Raw genomic sequence first — 8,424 nt, 5'->3', positions numbered from 1 at the left:
GTTGAGATACACTTTAGTAGAGATATGTGTGTGTGTGTGTGTGTGTATAGTTGCTGTAAACTTGCCTCTCAGAACTGCTTTTGTTATATCCCACTGTTTGGGGTTTTTTTTCTTTTTCTTTTTTTAAGAAAAACAGCCAAAAAAAAAGAATCTAAAGTGTAAAGAGTTCTTCATAAATTTAGGCCCTTCTGCTACCAAGAGAGCCAAAGTCTAGGCTAGAGGTGAATCACTGTTGCAGGATTTCTTTTCCTTAACAGCCTGTGGTTCTTTGTCATGCCACTTTGAGGAATGAAGAGGAAGACCAGACTAAGATTGCTAGGCAGTAAAGCAAAGTTTATTGAACAATAATACAATGCTCCTGAAAAAGGGGACCTGAGAGGAGGCTGATTTGGAGATTTGGGGTTTAGATCTAGGGGATTTGGTGGGCTTGTAGGTGGGCTGTTTAAACCTGATTAACCCTCCATGGGCCTACCATCCAATCAGATTTCTGTCATCTACCTGTCACATAGGAAAGGGTGGAGGGCTCCTTCCAGGGTCGTGTAAAATCCTTTTAAGGGTGGTTTCCTCTTAGAATGCTTGTTGTGGGGGCTGGGGTGCTGGCATTTGTCCCTGCCTGCCTTTCTTCCAAATATCCTTCATTATCATCACCCTACTAGACTCAAGAAAGGAACCTAATCTGCCTTCTCTCTAGTCTCTCTGGAGCAACTGGAGGACGAAAACTTAACTTCAAGGAGACAGATAGATGAAGAAGAAGGTGGAAAATGGGATAAACAAAGAGGTATAACAAGCACAGAAACTAAAATAGAAAAAAACTGGTGGAAATAGTCATAGTGATGTAGTTTTTGAACGCAGGTGGGATCCAGAGCAGATGGCCAAGAAAGAATTCTTGAGGTATCTTTGGTGCAGAAAGGTGATTTTATTAAAGTAGGGGGACAGGACCTGTGGGCAGAAAGAGGGGCTGTACCAAGGTTATGAGGGGTGACTGGTTATATACTCTGGAGTTGTGGAAGGTAAGGAAAAAGGGAGGTGTCCAAAAGGACTGTCATATACTAAAGAGGACCTAATAAGATATTGGAGGCCTTGCCATAGTCAGGTTAAGGTTGTTTTTCCCTCTAGCAAGGCATTAACATTAATACAGCTGGGAGTTTCCTTCTGGAAGTTAGGTTATTCAGAAGAATGCTTTCTTCTGGTAAATCACTAAGATATTTATAAACTGAAGGAGACTCACATCCTAAAGAACTGTGATCTCTATACATTAACCAATCTGGTTTTTCTTCCCTTAGCTTCCCTTAGCAGTTAGGAGTGCCCCAAGAATGTCACACAGATCCTACCCTGGAGGGAGTGGGGGATTGTGGGGTGTCAGCTTGTGCTTTGCCCTCAGCTTGCCTTTTGCTTCCTCATCCATAGGGAACAGAAACACAGCCAGATAAGATATGCTAAGAACACAAATATGAATCTGGCTGTGTCACTGTTCTGATAAACAGCCTCCCATCTGGGAGAAAGGCATTATATTATCTAAACAAATAAATAACTTGGTAATTTGTATTATCAACTAAAAATAAATCCATGCAGGTTTAAAAATAAATACTTTGTTTAAAAATATTATTGCAATAAGAAGGAGACATGTAATAAGGAAACAGTCTAACCATAGAGGTACAAGTGCAATCATCTCAAAGGTCAGGCAGAAAGGAATTTTCTTGTATGGGGATCTGTCAGCAAGGCTAGAAAAAACAGGGTGTAGAAGGAGTGGGATAATCAGGTAATGTTTTCCCCTGAGATCTTCTGATTCCTAGGAGGGATCATCAAAGAGGAGTTATATATTGGGTCAAGATAAGGTAGATCAAAGTTCAGGACAGTGGAGAAAAAAAAGAAGCTTAACTAATGTTTATTAGTTTGCCACTGTGTTTAGACTGATCGGTGGGGATGAAGAGGAAAGTTACCCAGAGCAGGCCCAGGCCAGGAGGCCCCAGAAGATGGCAAGTTACTAACCATAAGCTAGAGATAACCAGAAGCCCTACTGGGAGCAAGAGATAACCAGCAGCTTCTGCTTCTGTAAACAGGCTTCCCACTACAGGCCCCCTGCACTACTGTTCCTACCCAAAGCAACCCCAGTTCAAATCCACCTACCAGCAGTCACCATAGCCCTTGGAACCTAACTGCCAGCAGTCCCCTATAGAAGCCCTATAACCTCGTTGCCCAAGGCCCAGAGTGTCGAGAACAAGCTCATCTGGGTCCACTGGAATAAAATAAATCCAAGTTCCGCTACTTGTCCAAGTGTCACTTGGTCTCTCGCAGGTCTGATTATTTTTCCACAACATTTTGTGGCCCCAGAGAGATACCAACTGCTTTGGCTGCACTGGAGCAGGAAGGAACTCGGGATCCAACTGGAGCAACATGCCACACAGAGTCCTCCTTCACCTCAGAGTTCCAACCCTCTGGGAGGTCTTGCCCCACTTGGACTCCAAGGAGAAGTGGACCAACTCACCTGTCAGCTCACCAGGACTTGGTAAGCCTCCTGGGAATATAATTTGTAGTCAGGTCCCGCTGCCTGGAGCAGAAGGGAAGCTTGATCACCTTCCAGGAATTTCAGAAAGGAACTGCACAGATCAGGGACATGGGGCATCAAGGAGGACCTATAATAACTTCCGTGTAAACACGTGAGCAAGTGAACGGTCTGTTTGTGTTTGTGGCTCCACGGTCTTGAGACTATGGAGTCTAAGTGGCCCCCAACCTGTTTCTGTAGTGACCTCATAGAGTCTAGGGTGAGCCCTTCGGGTAGCCAGTTGAGGGCTTATATGGACTCGCTGCGGCTAAGAGGCAGCCATGTCTCCTCTGGGAGAGTGGACAGGCAGGCATCTGATTGGTCTCTCTTTGGAGGAGCACCCACCTTTTGTCTTTGTGCCACCAAGGCAGGGAGGAAGCACAGGGGTGAGTCAGAGAGCCCCTGTTCATCATAGGTGGAAGCTCTTCAAAACCTACAGTCTTAGATATATGCCCAAAAATGTTAAAAAAGGATCTCAGGAGACTACGGGATCAAAATGTCTCCTGGAAAATTACACACATTTTGTGAACTGGAATGGGTCACCTTTTGGGTCAACTGGCCCTCTGAGGGTGCCTGAAGACCTGCCCACTGCCCAGGTCATTTATAAAATTATGGTTGGGACTCCCAGACACTCTGACCAATTTCCATATATTGGTTCTTGGCTTCAGATAGCCCAAACTCTGCCCTCGTGGGTCCAATTCTATGCTAATAGGAAGGACCAAAGTAAAATATTTGTAACCCAAGTAAAAGAGCCTGAAGACTATAAGAAAGCAAAGCCTGCCTATGAGGGAGACCCTGCCTGGGCACATTAGGGGCAGCAATGGGGATGAGTTGGGACAAGGATGAGCCCATTAGGAAGTGCGGGGATCACAGTCCTCCTCTGACTCAGGGAACTGAAATAAGCAGCAAAAGACAGTGTTCCTGCTTCTTCCAAGAGGAATGTGAAGAGAGACACCAGATTTGACAGCTCAGAGCCCACAGGAAACTTGATCCAGACAGAAACAAAATGTAAAATAACAGGAACTCTCATCCTTAAGTTTAAGAAAGAGGAGAGGAGACTAAGAATTCTCAGTGTCTCTGATAAACCAGGCATTATTACATTGAGAGTGTTAAACATATACTTTCATTAATTTCCCCAAAACACCATGTATGCTTGTAGAGTGTAACTTTGTAAATGTAACTTTGGTCATCTAGTAAGTAGTTGTGCATTTAAAAGAAAATGATAATCTGAAGTAGTAATTCAAACACAGAGAGGAAAAGTGTGGGTTCTGGAATCCTGCAATGTGTTTCAAAATTTTGTTTCAACCATTTCCTAGTGATGAGACTTGAATAACTTTTCTAAATATTTTGTGCCTTGGTTCCTCATCTCCAAAGTATAGATAGTGGTTACACAACACAGTTGTAAGATTTGAATTAGATTATCTTTATTACTTGCCTAGACAAACATCTAAAGTTTAGTAACTCCCCAGAAAATGTTTCATATTATTCTACAATGATCTTCAAATTTATGCTATTCTAAAATGTCATTCTGCTTCCTGTATTTGAGTGTGACAATTATAATACCCATTAAAATATACTTTTGATGTTTCTATTAAGATTAGTTGATTTTTTTTTAATTTATTTTCAGCATAACAGTATTCATTGTTTTTGCAACACACACAGTGCTCCATGCAATCCGTGCCCTCTCCAATACCCACCACCTGGTTCCCCCAACCTCCCACGCCCCCGCCCTTTCAAAACCCTCAGATTGTTTTTCAGAGTCCATGGTCTCTCATGGTTAACCTCCCCTTCCAATTTCCCTCAACTCCCTTCTCCTCTCCATCTCCCCATGTCCTCCATGTTATTTGTTATGCTCCACAAATAAGTGAAACCATATGATAATTGACTCCCTCTGCTTGACTTATTTCACTCTGCATAATCTCTTCCAGTCCGGTCCATGTTGCTACTAAAGTTGCGTATTCATCCTTTCTGATGGAGGCATAATACTCCATCGTGTATATGGACCACATCTTCCTTATCCATTTGTCCCTTGAAGGGCATCTTGGTTCTTTCCACAGTTTGGTAACTGTGGCCATTGCTGCTATAAACATTGGGGTACAGATGACCCTTCTTCTCATACATCTGTATCTTTGGGGTAAATACTGAGTAGTGCAATTGCAGGGTCATAGGGAAGCTCTCTTTTTAAGTTCTTAAGGAATCTCCACACTGTTCTCCAAAGTGGCTGCACCAACTTGCATTCCCACCAACAGTGTAAGAGGGTTCCCCTTTCTCCACATCCCCTCCAACACACGCTGTTTTCTGTCTTGCTAATTTTGGCCATTCTAACTGGTGTAAGGTGATATCTCAATGTGGTTTTAATTGGAATCTCCCTGAGGGCTAGTGATGATGAACATTTTTTCATGTGTCTGATAGCCATTTGTAGGTCTTCATTGGAGAAGTGTCTGTTCATATCTTCTGCCCATTTTTTGGTACGATTATCTGTTTTGTGTGTGTTGAGTTTGAGAAGTTCTTTATAGATCCTGAATATCAACCTTTTGTCTGTACTGTCATATGCAAATATCTTCTCCCATTCCGTGGGTTGCCTGTTTTGTTGACTGTTTCCTTTGCTGTGCAGAAGCTTTTGATTTTGATGAAGTCACAAAAGTTTATTTTCACTTTTGTTTTTTTTTGCCTTTGGACACATATCTTGAAAGAAGTTGCTGTGGCTGTTATCGAAGAGATTACTGTCTATGTTCTCCTCTAGGATTCTGATGGATTCCTGTCTCACATTGAGGTCTTTTATCCATTTTGAGTTTATCTTTGTGTACTGTATAAGAGAATGGTCGAGTTTCATTCTTCTACATATAGCTGCCCAGTTTTGCCAGCACTATTTATTGAAGACAGTCTTTTTTCCACTGTATATTTTTTCCTGTTTTGTCGAAGATTAATTGACCATAGAGTTGAGGGTCCATATCAGGGCTCTCTACTCTGTTCCATTGGTCTATGTGTCAGTTTCTATGCCAGTACCATGCTGTCTTGGTGATCACAGCTTTGTAGTAAAGCTTGAAATCAGGTAACGTGATGCCCCCAGTTTTATTTTTGTTTTTCAAATTTTCCTTAGTGATTCGGGGTCTCTTCTGATTCCATACAAATTTTTGGATTTTTTGCTCCAGCTCTTTGAAGAATACCAGTGGAATTTTGATCAGAATGGCATTAAAAGTATAGATTGCTCTAGGCAGTATAGACATTTTAACAATGTTTATTCTTCCGATCCAAGAGCATGGAATGGTCTTCCATCTTTTTGTGTCATCTTCAATTTCTTTCATGAGTGTTCTGTAGTTCCTCGAGTACAGATCCTTTACCTCTTTGGTTAGGTTGATTCCTAGGTATCTTATGGTTCTTGGTGCTATAGTAAATGGAATTGAATCTCTAATTTCCTTTTCTGTATTTTCTTTTTTTTATTAAATTTATTTATTTTCAGAAAAGCAGTATTCATTATTTTTTCACCACACCCAGTACTCCATGCAATCCGTGCCCTCTATAATACCCACCACCTGGTACCCCAACGTCCCAAACCCCCGCCACTTCAAACCCCTCAGATTGTTTTTCAGAGTCCATAGTCTCTCATGATTCACCTCCCCTTCCAATTTACCCCAACTCCCTTCTCCTCTCTAATACCCCTTGTCCTCTATGATATTTGTTATGCTCCACAAATAAGTGAAACCATATGATAGTTGATTCTCTCTGGTTGACTTATTTCACTCAGCATAATCTCTTCCAGTCCCGTCCATGTTGCTACAAAAGTTGGGTATTCATCCTTTCTGATGGAAGCATAATACTCCATAGTGTATTTTCATTGTGTTAGTGTATAAGAAAGCCACTGATTTCTGTACATTGACTTTGTATCCTGCCACATTGCTGAATTGCTGTATGAGTTCTAGTAGTTTGGGGGTGGAGTCTTTTGGGTTTTCCATATAAGGAATCATGTCATCTGCGAATAGAGAGAGTTTGACTTCTTCATTGCCAATTTGGATACCTTTAATTTCTCTTTGTTGTCTGATTGCTGTTGCTAGGACTTCTAATACTATGTTGAACAAGAGTGGTGAAAGTAGACATCCTTGTCTTGTTCCTGATCTCAACGGGAAGGCTGCAAGCTTATTGCCAGAAGATAATATTTGCTGTGGGTCTTTCATAGATAGATTTGATGAGGTTCAGGAATGTTCCCTCTATCCCTATACTTTGAAGTGTTTTAATCAGGAACAGATGCTGGATTTTGTCAAATACTTTTTCTGCATCAATTGAGAGGACCATGTGGTTCTTCTCTCTTCTCATATTAATTTGTTGTATCACATTGATTGATTTACAAATGTTGAACCATCCTTGTAGCCCAGAGATGAATCCCACCTGATCATGGTGGATAATCTTTTTAATGTGCTGTTGGATCCTGTTGGATAGGATCTTGTTGAGAATCATAGCATCCATATTCATCAGTGAAATTCTCCCTTTTGATAGGGTCTTTGCCTGGTTTGAGATCAAGGTAATGCTGACTTCATAGAAAGAGTCTGGAAATTCTCCTTCTGTTTCAATTTTTTGAAACAGCTTCAGGAGAATAGGTGTTATTTCTTCTTTGAAAGTTTGGTAGAATTCCCCAGTGAATCCATTAGATCCTGGGCTCTTGTTCTTGGTGGGGGGGGGGGGTTGATCACTGCTTCAATCTCGTTACTAGATATCAGTCTATTCAGGTTGTCAAGTTCTTCCTGGTTCAATTTGGGGAGTTTATAGTTTTCCAGGAATGAATCCATTTCATCTAGGTTGCTTAGCTTATTGGCATACAACTGTTGATAATAACTTCTGGTGATTGTTTCTACTTCCTTGGTGTTCATTGTGATCTCTCCCTTTTCATTCATAAATTCATAAAAATGAATTTGGGCTTTCTCTCTCTTCTTTTGGATTAGTGTAGCCAATGATTTATTGATCTTTTTGATTCTTTCAAAAAACCAGCTTCTAGTTTCATTGATACATTCTACTGTATCTCTGGTTTCTACCTCATTGATCTCAGCTCTAATCCTGATGATTTCCCTTCTTATGTGTGGAGTTGGTTTGATTTGTTGTTGATTCTCCAGTTCTTTAAGGTGTAGAGACAGCTGGTGTGTTCTGGATTTTTCGATTTTTTTGAGGGAGGCTTGGATGGCTATGTATTTCCCCCTTAGGACTGCCTTTGCTGTATCCCATAGGTTTTGGACCGACATGTCTTCATTCTCATTGGTTTCCATGAATTGTTTCAGTTCTTCTTTGATCTCCTGGTTGATCCAAGCGTTCTTAAGCAAGGTGGTCTTTAGCTTCCAGGTGCTTGAATTCCTTCGGAACTTTTCCTTGTGATTGAACTCCAGTTTCAAAGCATTTTGATCTGAGAATGTGCAGGGAATAATCTCAGTGTTTTGGTATCTGTTGAGTCCTGATTTGTGAACCAGTATGTGGTCTATTCTGGAGAAGGTTCCATGTGCACTTGAGAAGAATGAGTATTCTGTTGTTTTAGGGTTGAATGTTCTGTATATATCTATGAGGTCCATCTGGTCCAATGGGTCATTCAATGCTCTTGCTTCTTTATTGATTTTCTGCTTCTATGATCTGTCTATTTCTGAGAGAGGTGTGTTAAGGTCTCCTACTATTAATGTATTCATATCAGTATGACTCTTTATCTTGATTAACATTTTTATGTAATTGGCTTCTCCCATATTGTGGCCATAGATATTTACAATTGTTAGATCATCTTGGTGGATAGTCCCTTTAAGAATTATGTGGTGTCCTTCTGTATCTCTGTATCTTTAGTTTAAAATCCAATCTTTCTGATACGAGAATCGCTACCCCAGCCTTCTTTGAGGCCCATTGGGATGAATGATGCT

The sequence above is a fragment of the Mustela erminea genome, chromosome 9 (genome assembly GCF_009829155.1).
Source record: "Mustela erminea isolate mMusErm1 chromosome 9, mMusErm1.Pri, whole genome shotgun sequence".
Lineage (NCBI taxonomy): Eukaryota > Metazoa > Chordata > Mammalia > Carnivora > Mustelidae > Mustela > Mustela erminea.
Note: the sequence above shows the minus strand (reverse complement) of the source record.